Source organism: Python bivittatus, unplaced genomic scaffold (genome assembly GCF_059951505.1).
Source record: "Python bivittatus isolate LINGU-HERP-01145 unplaced genomic scaffold, Pbiv_v1 ctg000080_np1212, whole genome shotgun sequence".
In the NCBI taxonomy this organism is placed as follows: domain Eukaryota; kingdom Metazoa; phylum Chordata; class Lepidosauria; order Squamata; family Pythonidae; genus Python; species Python bivittatus.
The window spans coordinates 85,430,641-85,458,289 of NW_028277035.1; the positions used below are offsets into that span (position 1 = coordinate 85,430,641).

The following is a 27,649-nucleotide window of genomic DNA, read 5'->3' on the forward strand; positions in this document are numbered from 1 at the left end:
TGGCAAACCAAATCCTGCACATTCAAACAAAAGCTTTGCCATCAGCACGCTCCTTCTTGGATTCCGGCCCAGCTGAGTCTGGAGAGCAGGAAAGGTCAGCTATTTATAGAGAGGGGGCTCCAGCCTGGCACGGGGCTTGCTTAACTCTTGAGTGAGTCACTCGCCCAGCACAACCACCCACAGATCCGCAAGGCTGCCCTGCCCTGCCCTGCCTTATCTGGCTCTGAGATGAACAGCGGCATTTGTTGGGGAGAGCAGGGCCTCCGCCTGGCCTAAGAGCTCCAAAGCCATTGCAGGGTAGAGGAGAAAATGAAGCCATCCCTTAACTGTGAGGGGTGCAGGACCTCTAAGACCAAGCATGGGCTGACACAGGTGGGTGCACAAGGTGCCATAGGCAAATTCATTCTCTTCTAAATTAGCGATACAGTTTTCCAGGCTAGCCCCAGTTAAGGTATGGCATGTAAAGAGCTTTTGGGCTGGAGCTGGAAGTCCCCACCTGACTCCAAAGGGTCACCCTCTCCTTGCTCCTGGCATCCTCAACCTGGTGCCTGCAGATACTTCCTTTAGGGACTGCCAGGCTCTTTGCCTCATCTGATTTTTTACAGTATGTTAAAAAGTGTTTTCACTATAAAAAAAAAGTAAAATAAAATAGAAAGCAAGCTTTCTGCAAAAGTACAGCATGAGTTTTCAACATCATCTTTATTCTAAGAATGAATGGGAGCTCCATGAGAAACCTGTAAGCTTTCTAATAAAACAAGTATTTGATGGTGAAGGAATTGCATTCTGCCCATGTTCGGAGATACTAACACATTTCTGGGTCAACACCTATCCTTCCAAACGCAAAAATTGCTTAAACAGAAGGGTGAACATGTTACTGGTAATTGCCGTTTTACTGAATACAAATTTAAATGTATCTTTTGGCTAGCTTACAGTCTAAATCAGGGTTTTTCAAACTTGGCAACTTTAAGAGGAGTGGACTTCGACTCCCAGAATTCCCCAGCCAGCATGGTCTAAATCAATTGCCATTTGGGAGGTAAAATATTTGATTGGGCCAATTACAAACCTTTTGTTTAGCAATCAGCACCAAAGCAAGCTCATTGTCTGCCATAGGTTCACGTAACTGCAAAGATATGTTGGTCTGTTGTGTTTCATTTCCAAATAACTTTGCATTCTCTATCGGAACAGCCTGGACACTTAGGTTATCGTGAAGCTCCCAGATCACTGTGGCCTCTGGGCAGATTTAGAAGTTTTTAAAGAGCATTGAACCTGTGATCACAAGATGGCTGCCAAGGGGTTAGAATGGTGAGTGATGAAACGTTAGGAGCATCTTCTCTTGCTATTTGTGTGTGCCCTGCTCCTGTCTCCATACCTCTATCTCAGATCTCCGTGGCACTTTGCAATCCATTCTGGACCTGCTTGTTCTCTCAATGTTGGCAGCATTCTGGGAGCAGAGCTGATTTTCAAGAGAGTGCAGATTAGAAATGACAATGATGTGGAAGCGCCTGCTTTATCTCATTGCACAGACACCCATGCGGAAAACAGAGAAGAAGATGCACAGATACATACACCTACAGAATTGAAAGCACACACACACACACACACACACACACACAGAGAAAAAAAATACACCTTTTCCTGAATTATGGTGCTATCTATTCATCTTTGAGTTGGTGGACAGCTAGAGTGGCAGGAGATTTGCGGTCCCTACTCATCCTTCCCTGCCTCTAATGTGTCTGTTCTTACTTATTGCTGAACGGGTAGGCAGTGTGTAATTTGCAAAGCAATGGATTGCTTTCTCCCTTTGCTGCCTTCCCTCTTCAGCACATCCCCAACTGGCAGGGTAAACATCCTCCAGTCTCAGAACTGCAACACCAAGGGGATGTGTCCACAGGCACCTGCAGGCTTCTGTTACTGTCATCCAAACTAGAAAAGCAGCCTGATGCTGTCATCTTCCAAGTCCTGCCCCTCTGGGTAGTGCTTGCGATGTCCCCCTAACTTTGGCTTTGAAGTCTCTCACTGTCCATTCTTTCAGGATGCATGCCCAGGACATAGCCTTCTTCTTATCTCCAGCCCAGAGCCAAAGCCAGCCAAACTGGGATTTTTCTGATCTGATGTAAAAATAGAAAAAAAATACCAACTCTTGCTATTTGCACAACATATGGCACTTTGGGGAGCAACTGCAGGGATGAAGCAGCAGGTCTAGAACCTGCCCTGCTCTGATTGGCGGCTTGCAGCTGCTGCAGGCTCCTTCTTCTCTAGTCACTGCCAGCTTCCCTCCGGGGTCATTTGGTTTGACCCTCCGTGGTCATCACAATGCCAGGAGAGGAGGAATACCAGCATCAAGGTCAGTAGAGAAAGCAGTAGACCAGGACTTCTATAAAGCATCCTGCCTTTCAGGCCCAGGGGGGCAGGTTGGGTTAAAATGGTCCTCTACCATTTTCTCTAGAGATCTTGATGCTCCTTTGTGGTAGCTACCAAAGCAGGAGCCCCCTAAAATAAATCTAAAGGTTTTGACAGATGGCTAAGGCGGCCACTCTATGAAAACATATCTCTTCCTGCACTTTTCCCCCAGCCCCAGCCCAGGTTCAGTGATTGATGAGTGATTCGTGGATGTTTTCCCACTGGCTATGTCTCTTTGGCCTTGAGAAGGAAGTGGGAGAAGTGAAATGGTTGTTTAGCCCTGGAAAAGCAGATGAGTGAGACAGAGACTCAGAACAGCCCCTCCTTGATCTTCTTTACAACAGTGTTTCTCAACCTTGGCAACTTTAAGATGCGTGGACTTCAACTCCCAGGATTCCCCAGCCATGAGACAGAGGGAGAGATGGGCAGACAGACAGACCCAACATATTAAACTCATATTCCAGACCCAGGAAACATTGTTCCATGGTGTAACAGGGAAACAACAACTGGATGCAAGAAGTAGCAAGAGTTGGGCGAGCCCTCAATATAATTCCATGCCATCCTGGGATATCTCTGTTACTGTTATTTATATTTTACAGATGGAAAATGGAAGCTCCCTGGAAAATGTCCCACAGCCTTACAGACATCTCTGATGTCAACTGCACAATGATGTGAATTATGTAAGGGTATTCATTTTTCAACTGATTCAAATTACATGCTTCACTTAATTTGCAGGATAATGCTGTGATACATATAACATTATAGCGGTTTATACCAGGCGCCTATGCGGAGAGGCCCTTTCATCACAAGTGTCGTACAGCACCGTTGTGGTGATATAGTGATAAGGAGGATAAGGTTTACATTGCCTTGGAGATGGGTGAGCCTTGCTGGAAGATGGTATAGGTGGCATTTAAGTCAGGGCATGGCTTAAATCTTGGCATCAGTAGTGCTTGAACTCTCAATGCAAACAGCCAGCTCTACATCGGTTGAACTATTAAGTTGACTCCTGAAGCATCCACATTTTGTGCTTCATCAGCTAAGGAGGTTTGGAAGCAAACTTTGTCTAAAATTATGTGTTTGATTGTTTTGGAAAAGGAAGTTTATGGAAAATTTTAAAATTAAATAAAGTGCAGTGGTTTTTAATTATGCAGAAGCATTTTCTTCATCAGCTTCTTAGTCCACGCAGCTGCTGCCACCTTGCCACGCTTCTGCAGTTGAGTGGATTTAGTTGTATTCTCTCAGACTGAAATGGTTCCAACAAGCAGTAGCCATCTATTTCAACACTTTGCCCAGAAATAAGAATGTCTTTCTAACTGATAACAGGTGTAATCTTTGAGGTGATGTGAGTTTCGATTTATGTACTACCAAATAAATAAATACTTTGTCATCTTTATCAGCAAAACCCTACCTAAAGCGTTTGCAAGAGGAAATCCCCAATAATAATAAAACAGAAAAATAATGCACAAACCTCATCTATCTGAAATAATGCAAAATCTAAAACAAAACTGGTTAAAATCAAACTTAACCTGATAGAATGCACTTAAGGAAAGAACAAATAGATCAGGTAAAACTGTAGGATTTTCTTGAAAGTTAGCTTACGGTGATGGCATTTGACAGACCCCTGATGGCAAGCAATTTTTCGAATGGGGGGGGGACTGGCAGAAAAAGCCCTCCCCTTGTTTTGGTTAGTTTGATATTCCTCAAAGATAGGCACATGGGAAATACCTCAAATACTGATCCTAAACTATGGGTGAAGATGCGTCAGTAATCTGAGTCCAAACAATTTAAGGCTTTAAATTGGAGTATGATAATTCTCTGCTAACCAATGGAGTTGGTGAAGTTGGTATTTACAGTAATGATTCCACCATTCTGCCCTACTAACACTGAAGCAGGAAGTAGGATAGGGAGAGTACTGACACTTTTGAACTTTGGTGTTGGAGAAGGCTCTTGAGAATACCGTGGACAGCCAAGAAAACAAACAAAGGATCGGCTGGTGTGGGTCTTCCGGGCTGTGTGGCCGTGTTCTGGAAGTTTTGTTTCCTAACGTTTCGCCAGCATCTGTGATTGGCATCTTCAGAGAGCAGGAGCATAGACAGGAGCAGTTCTCTCTGTGCCCAGGATAATGTGACCCTTTTGTGGGTATTTATAGAGATCTGGGGGGCGGGATTGGTGGTGTGTGGTGGGGGAGTTAGGGTGTGTGTGGGGTTTGGGTTAACGAGTGGCTGCTTGTTTTGGTGTCTGAATATGTGTGTATCTTCCTGGGGATTAGGCAGGGTTTTTTCTTCTATTGAGTTGTTAACGAGTGGCTGCTGGGGGTGATTAGTAAGTTCATTGTGTGAACTGCTCACACGTCCTGGTGGTTGAGCTGAGTTTGTTGACCTTTTGCAGGCTGTATTTTTCAGGATTGGTAGCCAGGTTTTGTTGATTTTTAGACTCTCCTCTTTTTTATTGAAACTGTGCTGGTGTTTGTGAATCTCAATGGCTTCCCGGTATAGCCTGGTATAGTGGCTGTTGGTGTTGTCCAGTATCTCTGTATTTTCAAATAGGATTTTGTGTCCAGTGTGCTTGAGAGCATGTTCAGCTACTGCAGATTTTTCTGGTTGCTGTAGTCTGCAGTGTCTTTCATGTTCTTTTATCCTGGTCTGGATGCTGCGTTTTGTGGTCCCGATGTATACTTGCCCGCAGCTGCATGGTATGCGGTATACTCCTGCGGCGGTGAGGGGATCCCTTTTGTCTTTTGCTGATTTTAGCACTTGTTGTATTTTTCTGGTGGGTCTGAAGATTGTTTGGAAATTGTGCTTTTCCATCAGTTTTCCCATGCGGTCTGTGACCCCTTTGATGTAGGGCAGAAATACTTTGTTGGTGGGTGGCAGTTTTTCTTCTTCAGTCGCATGTTGTTTTCTTGGTTTGATGGCTCTTTTTATTTCATTCTTGGAATAGCCATTCGCTTGTAGGACCCAATTAAGGTGGTTAAAACCTGGCTACCAATCCTGAAAAATACAGCCTGCAAAAGGTCAACGAACTCAGCTCAACCACCAGGACATGTGAGCAGTTCACATAATGAACTTACTAATCACCCCCAGCAGCCACTCGTTAACAACTCAATAGAAGAAAAAACCCTGCCTAATCCCCAGGAAGATACACACATATTCAGACACCAAAACAAGCAGCCACTTGTTAACTCAAACCCCACACCCCCCCACGCCCCCAACCCCCAATCCCCCAATCCCCCCCCTCAGATCTCTATAAATACCCACAAAGGGGTCACATCACCCTGGGCACAGAGAGAACTGCTCCTGTCTGTGCTCCTGCTCTCTGAAGATGCCGGTCACAGGTGCTGGCGAAACGTTAGGAAACAAAACTTCCAGAACACAGCCACACAGCCTGGAAGACCCACACCAGCCATTGTATTTCGGCCGTGAAAGCCTTCGACAATACAATATGTTTTTAAATTATTTATAGTTTTTAGCCATCTTGGACAGAATTGTATTTCTTTGTTTTTATTGTGAGCCGCCCAGAGACCCGTGGGGGAGATGGGCAGCATACAAGCCGAATAAATAAATAAATAAATAAATATATACATACATACATACATACATACATACATTAAACAAAAGGATCATCGAACAAACCAACCCAGAGTTCTCACTCGAGGCACAAATGACCAGGCTCAAATTATCCTACTTCAGACACATCATGCAAAGACCCAGCTCTTTGGAGAAGGTTCTAATGCTGCGAAAGGTGGAAGGAAAGAGAAGAGGACCACCAGCAGCAAGGTGGATGGGCTCAGCTACAGTGGTGATGAGTGCACCATTGGAAGACCTGAAAGGCCAGATTAGGGATAGATTACTGTCCCAGAGTAAATCTATCTATGTGGTTGCTAGGAGTCGAAAACAACTTGATGACACATAATCAACACCGAAGTGGCCATGTTCTACACTAACTGAAATTTCTAAACCACCTCCAAAAGCAGCCTTCAGCATTACAATAATCCAGCCTGGGGGATTTCCCCAGATACGGCAAAGTCTAGGAGGAATTCCAAATTATGTACCAGTCTTTCCGGGGAAGTCCAGCTCAATTAAAGCCAGTCATAAATCTCCAACTCAAAACTTTGTTTCCTTTATGTGTAACATCTCCAGCTGGTCTGTGTTAATATCTCCTGAGGAAACCCCCATCACCACCATTCTTCACCAGTTTATAGGTCCTGGAAGAGTTTCAGGACTTCAGCAACCTTTCTGGTAGGAAATCAGCAAAACCCAGTGATAGCTAGATGGTTGAGGACCTTCTGTGTTCTGATGCTCTTCAGTTTGAATCTCTGGGTTAATTTCCTTGAGGTTTTAATGCAGATGATTCAAAAGTGTTTTTAAAAAGAATCACTTTCAGATTCTATCACCTCTATTTATTTTATTTATATAGCCACCCATTTCACACAGGTGACTTTGGGCATCTTACAAGATTAAAAACAAACACTTCCCCCCACCCCCGAATCTTCCCTCCATAAAGAGATGTTTATTACTTCATGGATCCAGGCAGTCATTTATTTTTTGTTGCTGTTGTGATCCAAAAAATGGGACCAAGTAGACAAGGGGTAAATAGGACAGATGTCCTCAAGCACTCTATCCAATTTTTAAAAAAATTATGTACTTATTTATTTATTTATTTATTTTCCACCTTTGAATCAGTGTTGACTCCTGAATCAGTGTTGACTCCTGCAGTTTTCTTGACAAGGTTTTTTTTTTCCCCCGGAAGTGGTTTGCCCTGCTTCCTTCCTAGGGCAGAGAAAGAGGGACTGGCCCAAGGTCACCCAGCTGGCATCGTGCCTCAGGCAGGACTAGAGCTCATAGTCTCCTGGTTTCTAGCCTGATGCCTACACCCAGCTGTCTCTCCCAATCCTCTTTAGCCCTCAATAATTGAAAATCATCCTGCAGTACAGTACTGTATTGGGGTTACCATAGCTAGGCTGCAAAATTCTGAATAACCACTAGATGGCAGCAAAGTGGCTAGGGGTGGCAACCCTTCGCAGTACACCGTTTAACAGTGCGGTGGGTACATTCACTAAAGCAAAGAGAGTCCACCCTTTGCAGGTTTTGTTTTTTGATGCTAAGGACTGCGCTTGGTGAGATCCAGCCACATAACTGAATGTGGGTTTGGGTTTTTTGTTTTCTGGGGGGGGGGCTTAGGGGAGTGCTCATAATACATTTTAAGACTGATTTTCCTCCTTAAAAAGGGAGAAGCAACTATGAAAAACCGTTTAGGGCTGTTTGCAGCTGCAGCCTTTGTCATCATTGCTCTGAAAGAATCAGATTAATGCGGTTGGGAGCACTTACAGTATTTCAGAGTGCCCAGCTAGAGTTGCAGCAGTGGAACTGATGATGATTGATTGTGCCATCAAGTCAGGGTCAACTCTGAGCCATTCTTAACCCTATAGATAGAACTTCTCTAGGATCATCTGTCCCCAGCCTGGCCATTCAGGTCCCAACAGTGCACCCATCAGTGTCTGAGGATGATAGGACTTGAAGTCAGCTATAGCTGCTGGGCCCCAGCTGAGGATAAATATTATTATTATATTATATTATACTATACTATACTAATTTATATATTATATTATTCTATATATTATATTTATTATTCTATTCTATTCTATTCTATTCTATTCTATTCTATTCTATTCTATTCTATTCTATTCTATTCTATTCTATTCTATTCTATTCTATTCTATTCTATAATGGCCTTTGAGAGAAGGGGCCTTTTGATATGTGCATTAACTTCAACACTTGGCAAGGAAACCCAGATATTTCTTGCTGATTCTGCTGAACGAGCCACTGTCATTCTCTCTAAAGTCTGGTCCTGATCTGATTACTGTGCACACTGGGGTTGGAATGAAGGAGTCATAGCACTGGAAGGGGGCATCAGGTCCAAACTTCTGCCTAGTGCAGAGGTTCCTATAAGCATCTACACCAGATGACAATTCGGTCTCTGCTTGAACACGCAGATAAAACGGAACCTGCCATCTCTCTTGTTAATTGATAAATGCGCTTTCATTAGGAATTTTTTCCAAACACTCTCCCCTTCTGTAATTTAAAGCTGTTTTCCCATGAATTTCAGGACACTACTTGCTAACCCTGCTCTTAGTCTGCAAGACTGGCTACATGACCAGAACCAGGTTGGTCTATAAGCGGTTCCCCAGTTTAAAAGAAACCCATCCCGCCTTTCCTCTCCACTGTCTTCATGTTCTCCAGCGTGCAGTCTGTAAGCTAGGAGTCAAAGAGATGGCAGGGACTCTCCAGTCAAAGAACACATTTTCTTCCTGAAGCAGAAGGATGGTTCTTACCTCCTGCTCAAAGGGCAGGTGGCAGCCGTGGTCTGGAGGGGCTTTGCAGAAGTCTGTCGTGTGCACCACTTGTGCCTACTCCTGGACTGAGAGGTCTTACTTGCAGACACTCATGCCCTAGGCCTCTCTCAGCTGGACTGTTGTAAAACCCTCTACATGGGGCTGCCCTTGAAAACCATGCGGGAGCACAACTGATCCAGAATGCAGTGGCGGGAGTAGTTCTGGGTGTGCTGCAGTATCCCCAAGAAACATCACTGCCCTGTGACCTGCACTGGCTCTGAGCTGGCTTCCCTGTGCAATTCAAGGTCCTGGCGATCCCCTATAAAATCCTTCATGCCAGGTTATCCCACGAAACCCAGCAGGACAGGTATACTGTGAACTCCTCTACAAGGCAGTGCCATCTAGCGGGATCCCAGAAGTATGCATTCTCTGTTGCAGAGCCTGCCCTGTGGAACAGCTCGCCTCCCGGAGCTTAGGGTGGCCCCAGCTCTGCTGACCTGTCAGGCCCAGCCCAAGAACAACGATGAGACACTCCAGTCAAGTACAGTTCCTTTATTTGCTTACACCTCATAGACAGAATCTCGCCAGACTAAACCTACACTACAGCAACTAGTGGATATACCCTGTGAGGTTCTAGGGAGTGGCTATCCTGACCCTCTTTGTCTTCTCACGCTCCCCCTGCGGACTGTGTTGCCTTTTGTCTCCTTTCCCCTGCTGGAATGCACCCCTCCTTCCCGATAGCCTTGATCTCCCACATCACTCTCTTCCTCATAGATAAATCCCATCACATGGCCTTTTATAAGGCTTTGAAGACCTGGAAGTTCCCCTAGGCCAGTGGTTCCCAACCTTTTCTATGCCCCACACCCCTAGGAAATGTTTGATTAATGTTCGCACTCCCTACAAAAGTAATATCACATTTGAAGATGAAGAAGTCTCATTTCTAATGCGGGTGAACAAATTGAACTTAAAAAAATAAGCTTTTAACTCAGTGCATAAAATTGTCACATCCCCTGAAATTCCATCTCACAGCCCCTGGGGGTGCGGGCACCCCAGGTTGGGAACCTCTGTCCTAGGCATTGGGCCAGAGTGGGGAATAAGCCTGCCTGAAATGTTTCAATGTGGATTGATCATGGGTTGGCCTCAACTGTGTACGTGTTCTTGCATTGGCTTTAATCGTATGTTAGCCAAGTAAAGTCACAATTTTTGAGTTGGGTGGCTACATAAATTGATCAAACAAATAAACAAGCTTTTTTGCCTCCACATCAGATTGTAAGCAGCAGTGAAGGAGGACCAGGAATCTTTTCAGTGATCAATATAATATTTCCCCTACCTATAGGTGTATTGAAAGAAGGGATAGGCCTTATAAAATATGTACTTCCAGTGCAGAGCATGTAAAAAGCAAGGTCCTGAATATGCAATCATGGCAATTTCTCCAAACTGGTTCACCTCTAAGGATTGTTGTTAACATTAACATTCCTGTACTGCCATCCCCTTGGCTTTATAACCAACAAACAAGTAAAACATAATAACGGGAAGGCTACTCATGATGCTAGTCCTCATTAGGGAGCACATTCCAAGTTTTAAGAAGATCCAGAACAAAGGCCCACACTGGCTGGGAAGTCTGGATGATAACCTCAATATGCCTGCAGGGCTCTAAATCAAAGAAGGCAGAATTAAAGAGTATAGAAGCATTTAATTTTCATATATACCATTTTGTATTTCAAACTATAAAAAACATTATATACTTTGTACAGTTGCATACACTTTGCACCCGTGTTGTAGACACACATATGGTCTTGTATGTGCTGATAGAATCTCTCCCCTCCGCCGACATTGGCATATGTGAATATTGTGAAATCCATCGGTACCTTTCTTAATCACAGTACCAATGAAGTGAAAAATAATGTTTAGAAACAAAGCCTGATTTGGGGTAAGGTCAAAGGGCTATCTGAAGAGATTTTCTGTGATCTAACAAACATGTAAATAATGTGACTGAAAGCCAATAAAATCAATAGGATTTGGCCATTGACATCAGCACACAGGATGTGAACTTTGACCTATGTTATTTTGTAATCCCTTCCATTCTCTGATTTTTTTCTCATTTGTGGAGGAAGCGGGGCGTGGCAGCCAGCCTTTGCACTCTTTTGCTCTTCTTTTGTGTTCACAAGCTGGTTGTGAATACAAAGCATAGTGACTGCAAATTTTCATACTTTTCCATTCATATAACTAGATAGAACTGTGAGTTGACCCAGATTTGTGACCTAGATACTCATGGATGGTCATGCCAAGAATCTGAGATAAAAGTTTGCCTGTGATTGCAATGCATGGCAAACCTGATCCAAAAGACAGTGAATTTTACTTTCACCTTCTATATTTGCAGCTGCATGTTAGGTGTTTGAATTCTCATTCTTGACGACATCTAAACAGGAATGTTGCAGGACAAAAAATTCTTAATGCTTGGCCACCATGCTCTGTTGTGACGTTCCCCGAAAAACACTTTTGCAGGGTGAGGTGGACAGCTGATTTTGACTAACATCATGAAGAGCATGACTTGATGATTCAGAAAACAAATCAGCCCGCCCTATCCTAAAAAGCAGTGAGGCACCAGCTTAACAGAGGTATTGTTCCTTTTTTGTCAAACAAGAAGGTACAGTAGGTCTTCAGAGATGATGCTAGGAGCCAAGAACGCCTGTTGCTTTTTAGAGACTGAATTATGGTTTCTATACCAGGTCAGTTGTTGAAATGTAATTGACTGCTGGATTGCTTTTAACTGAGAAACAGCCACCCTCTCTATTAGCAAGCTGAATCTCCTCCCCACTGCAAAACACAGAATATATATCGGGTCCTTAGGTGGAGTTCTCCACGTTCTGTCCGTGGGCAACACGCTCACCTGTTTCTTCGGCAGTGCAGCCCCGTTGCTTTGCAGTGGAAAGGGTTAACTCCCGTTCCTGAGGAAAAGCCCTGTCCCTTTTTGCCATCCCCTGCTCCAGAAAAGCCCTCCCCACGGGAAGTGCTGCTAGGAAAGGCTCCACATTCCAGCCTTAGTTTTCTGCATCTAAGGAATGCAGAGCTGGACGCTCCTGGATTATATCTGAAATGGAGAGAACAAGGTGGTATGGATGAGGCTCACACAGCCCTGCTGCTAAAAATAGGGTGGGGGGAGAAGGGGAGGGGGAGGTAGCAGCAGGAGGCTGCTGCCCCCATCCCACTGGCTCCGCTCATCCTGTGCATACAGAAGCAGCATAGCCCCCTGCAGGATTGCCAGATCTGCCCTCCCCCCTCTCTTACTGGATTAAATAACTCGAAGTAGGGGACACCCAATGCCGCTGAAATACCAAGGAGAGGTTACTGAAGTGGAATCCAGCCTCAAGGTTGCAGCTGGGAGAGAGGCTGGATTTTGTTGACAAAGAATGGAACCGGTTGGGCCAATGTAAACTGGGATGTGGCCTGAAGTCTTCCTCACCTTGGACTTTGCGTCTTTCTGTGCTCGGAACTTCAGTTTGCAGAGCCGAAGGAGACATCGCAGGAGAGTTTTAAGGGGCACGTAGAACAAGGGCCTCTCAGTATCATTTGTCCATGTTTCCTGAGCCGTGGGATGTTGGTTTTTCAGAAGGAAAGGGTTCTGGGGAAAGAAAGCTGCAAAGCTCTGTGCACTGGTCAAGGAGGAAATGCCACCAGCGCCAGTTGGGTTTATTTCTGAGCAGGGATGTGTGAGATTGCAGGCATCTTTGCAATACTTCCCATGTTTTTGGTATAATATGAGCAAATGGGCATTCTGAAATTCCCCAAAGAGCTACCCAAGGCAGCTCTGGCAGGCTGTACCCCCAGTTTCACCTATCTTCACCTAGTTTCCTACACTGCCTTTTCCAGCGTTATCAATGGTGCTTTTCCCTACACCTGTCTGCATATTCCCTGTTCCAAATTATAATGGCTAAAGCAGAAGTAGATTCCCTCACGTTGAGCTCAGCTCCTGCACTTTTCTTCACAACAAAATCTGGAAGGGGTTTGCCATTGCCTCCTGCCCACATATTTTTTTTAACAGTCTAACCAACCCCCTGCTGGCTTCCCATTCACGTATTAAGCAGTTCTGACTCTACTTACTTATTCTGAAATCAGCCAAAGTTGGTTAGGGCTGCAAACGGCCCTAAAAATGCCAGCAAGACCCCACATCTCCTCCTGACGCATTCCACAGTGATAAAACATCAATTCTGAACTATTAACTACCTCTCTACTTAACAAAAGAATAGTTAGCCAGTGTTTCTTTGAGTGGCCTTGCCCACAGGCCTATGAGTTGCGTGCCAAGCATCCTTCTTCAGTGTGGGGATCACCAAGAGTTGGACTCCAGAAAGACCTGCATATCAAGAAGGCATCACGTTGGAGAATGATATTTGATGTGCAAGCCATATTTTGTATGCACTGTGGGGTTTGGCCAGCACTTAAAGGGCTGGTAAGGCTTTGAGGCTTTGGACTTGGGAATAGAAAGTGGCTCAGACTTATCACAGATTTGGGATTCAGACTAGTTCTTCCTCCGGTTCTCCAGTGACCGTGATCTTGGCCAGCGCAAAGCTAAAGGTGCTGAGTGCTGAATCTGTCGTTGCCTTGAGTAATCAGAGTGCTTAGAAGGGGGTATCTCATAAACCAACAATCAGCAGGATTCCTTTTATTCTGCTCATTCCCCTCATTATTTTTGGTCCTTTGGGAGAGACAACTTTGCTGAAACAAACATGTTAGGGGGCCATGATGAGGCCAGACTTTGCCTCAGGAAGGCCATTTCTGCAATGCAGTGATGCTCTTTCTCCCATCTGGCGGCTCCAGCTGCTGCAAGAAGCTTCTGCAGATGCAACTGCACCTGTGCCAAAGCCTCGTCTCCTGGCTCTTGGAACTGCTGGACAGGAGCTTGGAGCCATGCGAGCGAGCAATGCAGCCCCTTCCTTTCCTTTTCGGAAGCAGAGGAGCCGCATTGCTTTGTGAAACTGCGTCAAAGGGACACTTCACATGAATCTTTCTTGAAATCACCTTTGAAACTTGTCACAATCCTAGTGCATGCATGATGGTCCTCTTAAGCTTAGGTGTAATGGAGAAGTGGGGGGGAAGGGGGTTGCAGTGAAATATTTTGATAAAGCTTTATCAAAACCTGGAGTTTTGGGGAGGTTGTCATCTTCTGGGGAGGATGTGCATAATGGTGATCACTCAGGGTCTGTAAACTAGATGAAAGCATGCCAGAAGCTCTGGGACAGCCTAAGATTTCAAGAAGCAGCCTTGTGCAGGGTTGTCAGTACCCATGGTGGGGGGAAGAGGACATAGTGGGCGCTTGGGGGTCAGGACTTCCTGTGACAGTGTTGTTTCCATCCAGGGTCTGGACATGAGGGAGGGAGCAGAATTTGCCAGCAGGCAGGTCACCAGCAAGCAGGAGAAGCACATACGTGTGAGGTTGTAAGGGGACACCCAGCTTCCTAAAGATAGGCTCCGACAGCTGCAACTTGAGCCAGGCATGAAAAGAAGGGTCTCTTTGCCCTGGCTGCTGCTCCGCCTGCAGTGTGCCCGGTTCCTTACTCATCCAGCGTGACAGCTGGCCCAGGCACCTGCTTCGGAGGTGCGTTGTGCCCACAGCAATCCAGCCTCAGTCAGAGCTGGAAAGGTTCAGAATGGCTTTGCCACTAGATCAAGCCAAGGGCCCTGTTGCCAGATATTAAAACCTGGAAGCCAACAAGTGGTGTTAATTTTCCGATTTGGGCAACTTTGGAATATACATATGTAGCTCCTTTGGATGGATGGACAGTATTAGGATCTAAATACAGCAGAACTCTAGTATCTCCAGAAACAATTATGACCGTTAGAAAGCTATGGAACGTAATGTCTAATAAAAAAAAGATTTGATCCTTTTTCCCATGCTAAATTGGCTTTATGGGGAATGCTAAATTTTCTTTATGGGGAACTACGGGACTCATTGATACAAAATACAGCGGATTAAAAAAACACGGTAGTCATATAAATGTATTAGAAATATATACTGTATGTACTTGAATAATATTTCCATTAGAGGTATATATAGAATTGTAACTGTTTACTGCTATAATGACATATCGTACTATTTTTTATCATACTTTTTCACTTTTTTGTAAAGCACTTTTTATGTTTTTTTCTCTTCGACAATGTATGTATCTCTATCATTATTATCATTGTGTTTTGTCATTTTTCTTTTTTTGTTATTAATTAAAAAGCAATAAAAGTAAATATTTTTTAAAAAGATCAAGCCAAAGGCAAAATTAATCCAGCTTTTTGTTCCCAGTTGCTGCCAGTTTGCAAAAGATTCAGAGCATACTGAGGTGTGGAAGGTCCAAGTTTAATCTGGAACAGACAGGATTGAGGTGTCCCGGAAAGCATCAGTCAGGCCTTGTAGAAAATGCTGGGCTTAAGGACCAGCGGTGGATCCACCATTCTGTTGCAGCTTGTGCTCCTAAACCTCTTTCCTTGTGTTTAAAATGGGCTATTTCTGAGGTCACAGCCCCATGGCCCCCTAATTTTGGCCTGGAGATGCCTCAGTAACCATTCTTTCAGGACGCATCCTCATGATATAGTCTTCTTCTCATCCCCAGCCCAGAACCGAGGCCAGTTAACTTGAGATTTTTCTGCTCTGATGTGGAAATGGCATTTTCCATCTTCTGATGCAGGTCTTGCAGTTCTTTGGGGGCAACTGTAGGGATGAAGCAGGAGGACCAGAATCTGTCCTGCTCTGATTGGCTGCTTGTAGCTGCTGCAGGTCCCTCCTTCTTCTGCAGCCGCTGCTGACTTCCCACATTTTGGTTTGTGTGGCTGAATCAATACAGTGCCGAGAGAGAAGCAGCAGTAACACCAAGATCAGTAGAGAAAGCGGTAGACCGGCATCTCTCTCAAGCAGTGTTTCTCAACTTTGGCAATTTTAAGATGTGTAGATTTCAGTTCTCAGAATTCCCCAGCTAGCTGGAGGATTCTGGGAGTTGAAATCTGCACATCTTAAAGTTGCCAAGGTTGAGAAACACTGCTCTAAAGCATCCTGCCTGGTTGTGTAAGCCACAGGTTGTATTAAAATGGTCCTCTACCATTTTTTCTAGAGAACTTGATGCTCCTTTAGTGCAGGATCCCTCTAAAGGAACTACCCTTCCAGCTGGGGAATGTTTTTCTACATGGTTATGACAGGCAGGTTGTGCCAAGATTGTGAGAAGAGTATTATACGCAAAGGCCTGACAGATACTAAGCCTGCTGCTTTAGCCATCAGCTCAAATCAAGTCAAATCAAATTTATTATGATGATCAAGGGTCAGAATATCAACAAAACCCCAAAGATAAAATTAATGAAATAAAATTAGTGGCATGAGTCCAGACTGACATTTGTCACATTTGCATGAATCATTGCTGTATTTTTGCTGCAGCCACACAAAATTTAGCTACTGGATTGGTGGTAGCACAGTTGTTTTAGCCTTCTGTTAAAACTCACCTCCTCTGCCAACCTCAGACCACATAAGGAAGAGCAATGGGTTGATAGTGTTCTCACCAATGGGGAAATCTGCCAATCTGGCCCTTGACTTCTCTCCACCCCAAACCCCAATAAGAAGTCAGAAAAGAATTATTCATGGCCTCCTTATCGGGGCATAGTAGTGACTCCCTAGGTAGGCAGAGCAAATTATACTGGTCGATATACTTGTAGATTGGGGGAAAGCATGTTCAACCAGCTGTCTGGGTGTGCCCTGAAGATCTTGTTGTGGCAGCTGGCACTTGCTCACTGTCTCTGATTTTCAGGCTGCAGTTTCTTCAGAATTGGAGTTTGCATTTGGGACATATCCATACCACTTCTCAGTCCCTGTCCTGCAACCTGTAGCCAACCTGCTTCCCATCCATCGATGGCATCCATCGGTGTTTCCTCCAGCTGACCCACAGGAGAGTGCAAAAGAGGTCATTCAGTCAAGCACCCCACTACGAGCTGCCATCACTCTTGGAGACACAAAAATCTTCGCCCTTAAACAAGAAAGGTTCCCATATATACAACACATCACACAGCATGGTAAATATAACCATTTACAGCCTGGCTTTTAAGGGGGCCTGCATGTTCACAAATATTGCAAATTAGCAAATGTATAAAAAGGGGGGAGTCAGAAACCAATAGTTTATATTCTTATTATTTCCCTTTTCCTTTTTAGGTATTTTAGCTTTTGTTAAATTTGCTTTATCTTTTTTTCCATATATATATAATGGAGAATTTAATACTAAGTAATTAGCTTACGTTTGAAATCATTATCATACAACCAGTACTTTGAAGTGAGTTGCAGCTGTTCCTTTCTTGATGTTATATTTAACTTTGGATGAAAAAGCCAAATAATTTTACGCTTGCAATAGTGACCTCCTAACTCGTAATTAATATTGAAAGAATTTTTACTTTCCTTTCTCCATTTTCAATACTTTAAGCTATCTAAATAATAGAATGTTAATAATCTCTAAGCATATCAAACATCACTGTACTGAAACAATAAATATATCAAGATTGATAACAATATCATAAAAGGGAGAAAAAAATCTTCTCATCCCTACCTCCACCAAAGGGGAAGAAGAGAAGGCCCCCGTCATCCTGCAGTTTTTGCTCATTGACAAAAAGAAAAGGAGTTGTTCCAGGAGGAGTTCATGAGTTGCAATGCTGCAAAAGGTAGGAGTGATTTATTGAGATTTCTGATATCCTGCAACGGAGGGGAAAGACACAGGCTCAGTTGCCACACTCAGATTGCAGACAGAGTGAGTTCACGTAGGTTCAGAGTTAATTCTGGAGTGGTGCACAGACCCCATGTAGAAGTGCCTGCAGGTATCACGGCTAATGCCCTTTGTAACTAAAGCTAGTAACTGTTTGCGCAAGCCGTTAATAAAACCCTCCGAGTTCAGATGTTTCCAGGGGAGGCTTTGATTTTACAATCCTCTTGCCTAATTTATAGAGTTTGAAAAGAGGTCCGGGTAATGTCATCATCCACCTGAAATGCTTTTTTTCCTATTAAAATATAATAAGGCGGGGGGGGGGAAGGCTGGAATACTGCACAATGTTTTTGGGCTTTTCTCTGCTGTCCATCTAACTTTCAGTTGGCAGAAAACTTTATGGAATTTGCATTCATTTTTTTCTAGGCTGTAACTTCAGGCCATTAATTCCATATTCTGCATTCCGGGATGAAAGAGAGAATAGAAGATGACCTTTTTCTGTGTGACACCTCTGCTGATATTTGAAAAGTGCTATCATATTCCTCATTAGTTGTCTTTTCCTAAGGCCCTAACCTGGTCCTTCAGGTCTTCCAACAATGCACCCATTATTACTGTAACTGAGTCCACCATCCTCATCTCCTCTTTCCTTCCACCTTTCCCAGCATTATTGCTTTCTGCAGAGAGCTGGGTCTTCACAGAATGTGTCCAAAGTAGGATAATTTGAGCCTGATCATCTGTGCCTCAAGTGGGAACTCTGAGTTAATTTGTTTGATGATTCATCAGTTTGTTATCTCGGCTGTCCATGGTATTCTCAGGAGTCTCCTCCAACACCAAAGTTCAAAGGCATCAATACTCTTCTTACCTTTGTTCTTCAAAAACCAACTTTCACTTCCATAGTGTTACATTTAATGGATAGGTCCATGTAATTTTCTTGGCAACAGTATGGAAGTAATTTGTATAGTATTGTCTGCTTCCAGGATTTTATTTCCACTTCTTCATCCAGCTGTAGGATCCTGGCATTTCTACCAAGAAATGGCATTTCTACCTGGCATGTCTCCCATCCAAGCAGTAACCCATCCAACCTTGGTTAGCTTTTCAAGGCAAGAAGGCTCTACATTTGTAATACCTGATTACAGCTTACTTAGGAGGAGTCTGGTAGCATCTTTTCCAACTAATAATTTTTATTAAAAGGCTTTTAATAACATTTGGAAAAGGCCCTCCTGATTTTTTGCTACCATATCCTAACACAGCTTTCCTCCTACAAGGTCTGAATAGGGCTTATTGCTTTTCATGACTTGAAAACTGTATTTCTATTCATGCAACCCAGAATTGTGTTTGCCATTTTGGTCATCATATCATATTGCTGATTCTACAGTTCCAAGTTTCCTTTTGTAACATTGCCAAGCTATTTTCTTCCTTTCAGTACCTTTACATTTCCTTTGCATTTCTCTCTTAAATCTTTTATTTTTCAGCCCACTTCTTTAACCAATCAAGATCATTTGAATTTTATTTCTGTCTCCTAGTGTTTTCGCTATCCTGTTTCTTTTGGGAAATTTGACGCACTGTCCCTCCATCTCATCATCAATGTCATTAAAACAAACGTTGAGGAGTACTGTGCCCATGACCTTGTGACGTCCCATGGAATACATCCTTCCATCTCATTCTGGCATCAAAACCATTGGAAAGCATTGGAGAACTGCTCCTGTCTGTGCTCCTGCTCTCTGAAGATGCCGGTCACAGATGCTGGCGAAACGTTAGGAAACAAAACTTCCAGAACACGGCCACACAGCCCGGAAGACCCACACCAGCCATCATATTCCGGCCATGAAAGGCTTGAACAATACATTGGAAAGCATTTTTTTAGCATGATTTTGAGCCAGATGTGTATCCACTTAATTGCCATATCACTTAGCTCATTCTGAACTAGCTTGCTAATTACTGTAGAATATCATAGGGATACTTTGACATGGTTGTGTGCATGGTAGAGGTGATAGATGGAGGTAAATATCCACTCACTTTCATATATAATGCAATTAAAAGACTTCCAATAAAATAGGTTGGGCAAATAGTATCAGGTCAGAGAAAAAAGACAGGACCGCTCCATATAGCATTAATCCACTTAACAAAATTGAGTTGGCTCTAAAAAGAGATTCATTGAATTCATGGAGGAGAAAAGAAGTCTATTGACCAAAGAGAACACTTCAGAGGCCGAGTACCATGAATACCAAATGTGGTTGGAGGCAATAATTATTTTCCAATCTTGTTTGCAAGCTTGTGAGGAAACATCTGCCTGCTCACTGCTGGAGACAGAATTTAACTGGGCTTTTCACTGGATATAGAAGGACCATCCTTATGGACAGAGATCATCTCTGAAAAAGCCACCTCCAAACAGCTCAGTTACAGCTACAAAGAGAAGCAAAATAAAACAAAACATGCCCATTCTGTTGGAAGATAGATATGGACACCAGTTTGGGAAATAGAGGAATTTTATGTGTGTGTGTGTGTGTGTGAGTGTGTGTGTGTGTGTGTGAGAGAGAGAGACAGAGAGAGAGAGAGAGAGATCTACATTTATATCATTGTTTGGAAACAATAGGCAGACCAACTGGGCCAAGAAGGGGTGCATTGCACTTGTGTTTCATAAGATGTGAGATCCCTTGATAGCTAAATTGAGTAAGGTGAACATGTTCCCAGGGAATAGATTTTTATTTCTTAATATTGACTATTTTTGACTGGTTGCAGAAAATCCATTTCACGGCAGCGTTGGAAAAGGTACACATGTTTCTCCTCAAATCTCTCATTTTCTGGACTAAATATTCCATCAGCCGCAGCAAAGCATTTGCTTGGGGCACCAGAACAGACTCGACTTGCACTCAGCTGCCTAATTTGGTTGGGGAAAAATAATGATGTTCTTGATGTTATTAAACAATTGAAGTAGTACAGTACTAGTGCCGACTGGCAGAAGAGTCTGTCTTCTACCTGTCACCCACCCATATTTCCCCATTTCATTCTTCAGCGTTAATCAAGAGGACTGGAAGATTCTCCAGGGTAGGTTTAGAGTGAGATGGGAAGTAGAAAGAGATCCAAGAGATGACGTCCTTCTTGTAACAACAGAAATCCACTTCTTCTTTCTTTTTATGGGATGATTTATTTGTGCCCAGTCTTTGTACCCAAATGAATACTAACAATAATTAAAAGGCAGAATAGTTGTATAATAGGCATAGCATATCATCATCATGGTTCAAGACTTTAATGAGGACCATGTCAATCTCTTGTCTTTCAGGTTGAATTCTTTCTTCTGTGGCTTTTACATAAGAACTTTAGAAGACCAGGCCAATGGTTAGTCTAGCATTCTTATCACACGCTGGCCAAACAGATGCCTTCAGGAAACTCACAAAGTCATCATGGTGGGGCTTGTCTGTGAGGATAGTAAGTCAGGTGGGGTACACAAGCTTTGCGGCTGAGCGATGGTGGTCAACTAGTCCTCCCAGGTTAGGCACTCATGTGTCAAGGCGGCTGGACTGTTTGCCTGGGACTCTGGTCCCATTTACTCTGTCAACAGGATCAAAGAGCCAGTGTTTGGCAAGTGGGAGGAGAGGACAGGGCAGAAAAACATGCTCTTTCATCCTTCCCTCTGCCGCACAGCCAGGTTAGAAGAGACAAAACGTGAGCGAAGGGTTGGAAAAGTGGAGAGGAAGAGCAGAAAAACGCAGCCAAAACAACACAACAGAACTGAGCCTCAAAATATATCTGGATACAGGGAAGTCCCTGCCTGCCTGCCTGCCTGCCTGCCTGCCTGCCTGCAGTATAGCCGGTAGAGTTTCAGAAGTTGAAGTTTTCTCCCAATTTGTGTGTTTCTGTTAAAAATACAAATCTGCTGGAGAGAAGAGTCTCATGGCAGTTTCACAAGGGATCTAAAGTCTGCCCCAGGTCTTTAAAAAAAAATCCAAAATACCTGAATAGCAGATGAAACTCCTTCCCTCCAGTGTGACCTCATCTTAAATCTAGGTGGGAAAACAACACATTTTTTTCGTGGCCTCCAGAACCATCTCTGATCATAAATGTTAATAATTGGGTGGTGCAGTTTCTCAACATTTTGAGGCAGGAAAAACTTGAAAACATAGACGTAACATTTGAAAACATAGGAAAAAATCCAAAAATAATATTAATGCCCTTTGTCCAGCCTACATGCATGATATAGCCCTATATATTGCTATTTTGTCTCATTCCCTGTGGCCTCCAGGCACCAGAAGTTTGCCCATCTCTGTTCTAGATCAAAGGGTAGGTGAGATAATCTTTTTCAATGGGTTGTGAAGGACAAGTCCCCTCCCTGGGTGCTTTAAAATCAATGGAGAGAGATTTTAGGGGCATTTCCAACACATAGGAAAATGGGTTGGTTGTTTCTCTTCTTCAGTTGCTCCAGAGTGGTGGGACAGCTTGCCCTGGCATCACCATCTCTGTTTGGACATTTTGTTGTCTGGTGTCAATCTGCCCTTTTTTTCAGTCATATGTGTCATCTTTGGCTGTGCTAAGGACAGGTAAATTGTAAACAAGAGAAAGGGATGAATTCTGATGAGCGTGCGTTCTACACGGATAAGGCAGACATTTGTATAGAAAAGAAGCCTAGGAAAGAAGTTAAGTTTTGGCTTTTTACACACAGAGGAAATCACTATCCAGACTTTTTTGTCTTTCTTATCAACAATTGTTAAGTCTGGGGTGTTGTATGGCAGGTGCTTGTCCGTCTGAATTCTAAAGTCCCAGAGCACTTTAGTTTCTTCATTTTCTATCACTTTGTCTGTTTTGTGGTCCCACCAGTTCTTGCTTGTAGGCAAATGGCATTTCTTGCAGATATTCAATGCCCCATTGTTGCTACTTTATTATTATTATGGTTGATCGCACAGTCAGCCAGATATTTACACTTGATTTGGCATCATCATCATCATCATCACCGTCGCTGCTTTTGGATGAGTTTAGACAGTGACTTGGTTCCACCTGCCATTTCAGATTCAGCAATCCACAGTGAGGTCTGGACTGATGAAAGCAGCGCTGTGGCTTCACAGCACAAACCCAGCCCTTTTCTGCACGTCTGCATTGCACCCTGCCCAAGGGGACAGGATCTGAGGTGTGGGACCGTAGCACTGCTTTTTTTATTTTGATGAAAGCAGTGGGGGCCTGTGGATGCCACTGGTGGGCATGCTCTGGGTCCTTTCCCTTAACTCTTGCCATCTAGTGGGAACTAGGCAGTGCCCCTGCTTGGTGGCTGCCCCTGCCTTTCGGAGCCCCCTCCCCCCTGAGATCCGGCAGGCCCTCCTGGCCTTCGGAAAAGCCTTGAAGATCTGCCTTTCCCCACAAGCGTTGGGGTAGTGTGTTGGCTGGAGCCCAGGAAAGTTTTCTGTTGGATGTGAGGGGGGCGTTGTTTGGGGGCAGTTTTTATGCCGGTTTCATGCTTTTTATTGTTTTATTATTGTTTGTAAGCTGCCCAGAGTTATGATACATAAGATGGGCTGCTATATTGATAGTCAAGCAATCAAGCAATCAATAGGCAATAGTGAAGCAGTCTGAATTCGTAACTGATGTTATACACTGGCATGGAGAAAAGTAATCAACAAAAGGAAGGATAAGCATGAATGTCCACAGGGGGGCAAACGATGATATGTGTCATGATGTCATGACATCACTTAGGACTTGCATCAGACATAGTGATGCAAGTCCTTTGCATGATGACATCATGATGTATCTGTTATGTTGACATCAGTGTGGCTTTGCATTTTCTCTAAATAGGTCTTAGCTACTTTTCATGTCTCCCTGCACAGGAGTCTTTGTCACTTTAAATCTACATATTCCTCATACACAAGGTACTTCTCATACAAATAAAGATTGCTGCACTGGTACATGAACAAAAGGAAATTGGAACATTAACAGTGGCTCGATATCTTTATCAGGATCCACCAAAATGCTACAACTGAATGGCTAAGTTTTCAAATGTTCAGAAACTTTCCATCAGATTATCCCCTGCCTTTGGAGCTACCTAGTTTAAGAGTTCTTGAAAACTTGCATTATCTTTTATGGAATTTTGATTGATTATCATTCCAAGATCATTTGGTTTCTCTCATCTTGATCTCTAGACCATCCTAGGAGGAGATGGCAGATTTAATAAATCCACAGGGAAATTTAGAAGTAAATCTTCTGCTTATGTGGGCTGGTAGTCCAGGCTACAGTTCAGCCCTTCCAAATTTGTAGTCTCAAGCAAGCGAGGTAGCTGGGCCTGCAGTGACCTCTCTTTCAGTCGGGCAGCATTGCCCCCTAGTGGCAAACACCCACATCTGACCGCTTTGGGGGGTGGGTGATCAGTGTTGCTGCCCACATGCACTGGAACGGGCAGGTGGTTTCAAGGTAGAGATGGGCAGAATCCCTGCTGATCTTCCTGCTCCCAACCAGCACCATCGACTGCTGGACACAGCCGACTATCACTCCCCTGAATGTTTGGTGGGCCAGGACTGGGGGACTCTGGATCCTGCCTGCTCCTTCATGCACAGCTGGAATACTTCCAGGATGGATGGAGGGAGGGAGAGATGACAAATAGAGATAGAGATAGAGACAGAAACACCTCAGGTCCGTCCTCCCTCCCTCCCTCCCTTCCTTCCTGGACATGGTGGCACAGAGCCCTGTAACTAGATGGGAGATGGTGGCCTTGCAAGAGGCCAATCGGAGCTTGGCAGTTCACTGATCTCCAAGGGTTCTTCCTCCAGGTGCTGTGGATTGTCCGTAGGGGAAGTCTGATGCCAGCATGATATGGAAAACATTTGTTTCATGCCTGAGTTTCAGCCTGCCTCAGCAGCAGGCTGGCCCCGAAGTGGAGGCTCCCTTATGAGGATGTGTCCTTGGCAGATGGATTGCAGGGCACGTGTGTACCTCAGCAAGCAGGCTGGGTGGGTGGATGAATCTGCTGATCTCAGTGGGATGGGACTGATCTGGCAAATAAGCGAGGCTATTTCTTCACTTTCATCTTGGAGAAAATCTATCCATGTGGTCGCTAGGAGTTGAAAACAGTTTGATGGCACATCAACCATCCATCCATCCATCCATCCATCCATCCATCCATCCATCCATCCATCCATCCATCCATCCATCCTTCATTTGCTTGTACTCCATTCTTTACAGCAGAACCCTACCCATATCTCATTGAATGTAAGTATAGATAGGACCAAAGCCTTTAAAAAAATCTCAGATTTGATTAAATGACTTTTGGGTAATGCCACAGGAGACACTGACTATATCATCTCTTTCTGTGGAATTAGGGCGTATCATGACTAGCATACTTACAAATCAGGACATCCCCTGGAACATCTTTATTTTGCCGTGTTCCCATGACATTGTCTTCTTGCCCCAAACTCATGCATAAGACAGCCTTAAACTGTCCTTAGATGTACCAGTGTTATACCAGTGTTACAGCAACCTGCATCAGTTCCAAGGTGTGTAAAATCTGATTGATTTGATTTGCCAACTCTTCTTGTAGCTTGAAGGAGAAATTGGTTTCCTCCATGCTTATAACCACCTTAAGAAGAGAGATTTCCACAAAATAACATTTTTCTGGAGGCAGACACAATGCCCCCACCCCCAATTGTATTGAAATAGTAGTTAAACCCAGGAGCAGAAACATTAGCCACAGTAATGGCAAGAATATGAATGGAACAATTGATGTATTCATTATACAGCTGTGAATGCTTCAAAATGATTTTGAAGAAATACTTCAGACATCAGGCCTTAAGAGTCACATTAACTCTAATGAGCTGGCTCCATACAGCAGCCACAACTATATTTTAGCTTCCTGCAGAAACCTGAAAAATGTCTGGCTGCTTTAATGAACAGGAGAGGTGTTCATGAGGTCCAAAGCATTTCTTCCTCATTGTTTTTGAAGCACGCCCAGCTTTAATTCATAACTTTTCATGGCCAGAAATTTCCTACCCAAGACAAGCTGTTGAATCTGCAGAAACCTAAGCCCCTCTGTGGTAGATATGACTGCCTTTCCCTCAGAAAGGTCACATTCAGCCATGTGTGTTGATATCACAGAATTATTTCTGGCTCTGCTTTCTAAAGTGTAGGCAACTATAGATCTCTGTATTAGATAGGTACCGTCTTGGGAAGAAGAAAAGTAGACCCTCTTCTTGTTCAAATAAAGGAAAGCACATCAGAATGGCATAGACAATCCACCTTCCCTAGAAGAGGGATACAGATATTACATTATGTCATGTCCTCAAGTACGGGGTTTTACATGATGCTGTCTTGGAGCACAGAGGGGGATTTCTCTATTTTTACACAGTGTATATACTGTGTGGTATTTTCGGTTCCATTGACTACATGATCAGTTTTGACTTTATTTAGACTCTTCAGATGTAGGTAGTCAGTTGTTATTTTATGGGCTTCAAACCCTCTACTGGGAATTGAACTCATGAACCTTCATATTTGAGATGACTGTATGCGGTGCATTCACTTTTAGGAGCTATCCAGGTTCTGGCACTCAAGTGGCTGCAGGAAGGATATCTAGAAGTCCTTCAGAATGATATATACAGTGCACCTTCTTGTAAGCTCTCAGAGCAGAGAGTTACAGATGTTGCATCATGTCATGCCCCCATGTAGGGGGGTTTACATCACTCTCTGCATCTGAAGAGGCTCAGTAAAGATGAAACCAGTCACACGGTGCTTCCTGGTGGTCAACATAAGTGAAAATACCACATAGGATATGCATTGCGTAAAAATAGAGAAATTCTACCCCCCTGTAAGAGAGTTGTGTGGAATTCATGTAAAACAGAGAATGGAAAACAGATAAATCCCACCCCTCCCGTGGTCAGTGTGGCATAAATGAAAAGTGAAATTGACTTTTCATTATTTTATACAGGAATAATCCATCTGTTCCTTCAACTTAATTCTCAAGGTGAACCTTACTAGAGCCCAGATTGCCCAAAGCCTCCAAATGTGACTTCAACCACATACCCAGCTTCTACTTGTCCAGCTAGTGTTGTTCAAAATCTGTCCAAAGGAAAAAAAGCTGGCTTCCAGCATTGTAACCTGGCATCCACCTCCTTGCTGAAGAAAAGCTCTAATTGCAACCCTGTCGTTCTTCTCTAATGGACCAATGCAGCCTTCTAAGAAGTTTGAAGGAGTCTAAGCCATTATTTTCAGCTCCACAGCTGCTACACACATCTCAGCTCTTTGTGTGGCTTTATTTCCATTCTGCCTGGGGTGCCACTGCCAAAGGTTCATAGAGGGTCAACTGTGGGCACCATCACTGGCCAGCCTCTGCCGACAGACTTCCTGTTGCTGTTTCTCTTTTGTTTTGAGGAACATGCAGAGGAAATGCCATTGCAGAGATACCCATGCAGATGGCCAGAGGGGAAATTCCTGAAGAGTAGCAATACATCTGCTCAGGGCTGGCTAACAGTTGGACACTGTAGGATACTAGGCTATGAATAATCTCTAGTAGGGGGAGACCTTGTAAACATCCTTCCATTCCAATTCTGGCCACTTTACCTATTTCCTGCAAAAACAAGGGCAAATCTCTCTCTCTCTCTCTCTCCTCCATCTGTCTATCTCTATCTATCTATCAACAACCTATCTATCCATCATCTATCATCTCACAGCTTTCAGTTGTGCCTATTTTTGGTTGGTGCCTATCCCTGCTACTTTTTACCATTATCAAGAAAGCATAACTTTTAGGGGACTGAGGGCCACCTTTGTTTTTTCAGTGTTACGGTAGGAGCTGTGCTCCAAGAAGTAGGGCCAGGCACCAACTAGATTTAATTTAATTAAATTAATATTAAATCAAGCACAATTAGTACACTTGATCACATATATTTTATAACCTTCAGCAATTTTTATCCCACCAAAGGACAGGCTAGTTTGGTGACAATTTTGCAGAGGCTTTGGGTCCTAACCATGGCTTTTGCAGTTCACATCCTGCACTAGGACATCAGTTGGCACCCCTCTGCCTTGTAGTCTCAGACTGCAGTGAGCACCTAATCCCACCGGCTTTCACCCAACAATGATACCAATTATAGAAGAAAAGAGGATGGCTTGGAACATTCTGAGCAGTCTGGAAACATTAGCCAATGCGGAACCATTTCAACTTTTCATGCCAAGGGAGAATGAAACATTTGCTCAAATATCTCATACTTAAATTAATGCCATGAAAAATGCCTAGCCTTGGCTTTTT

General features: G+C 43.7%; 1 long non-coding RNA gene across 4 annotated transcripts; it reads left to right on the forward strand.

Moving 5' to 3' along the window:
- Positions 1-72: 72 nt before the first annotated feature.
- Positions 73-24,835, forward strand: LOC112541022 (uncharacterized). Of its 4 annotated transcripts, none has more exons than XR_015795014.1 (5): positions 73-372; positions 1,186-3,080; positions 8,506-16,768; positions 17,304-17,404; positions 18,966-24,835. It is a non-coding gene; the product is annotated as an uncharacterized LOC112541022 (long non-coding RNA). The 4 variants fall into 4 exon arrangements; XR_015795015.1 differs by lacking the exon at positions 18,966-24,835 and having other exon boundaries at positions 1,186-1,302; positions 2,573-3,080; XR_015795017.1 differs by lacking the exon at positions 18,966-24,835 and having other exon boundaries at positions 1,186-1,302; positions 2,745-3,080.
- Positions 24,836-27,649: the final 2,814 nt, after the last annotated feature.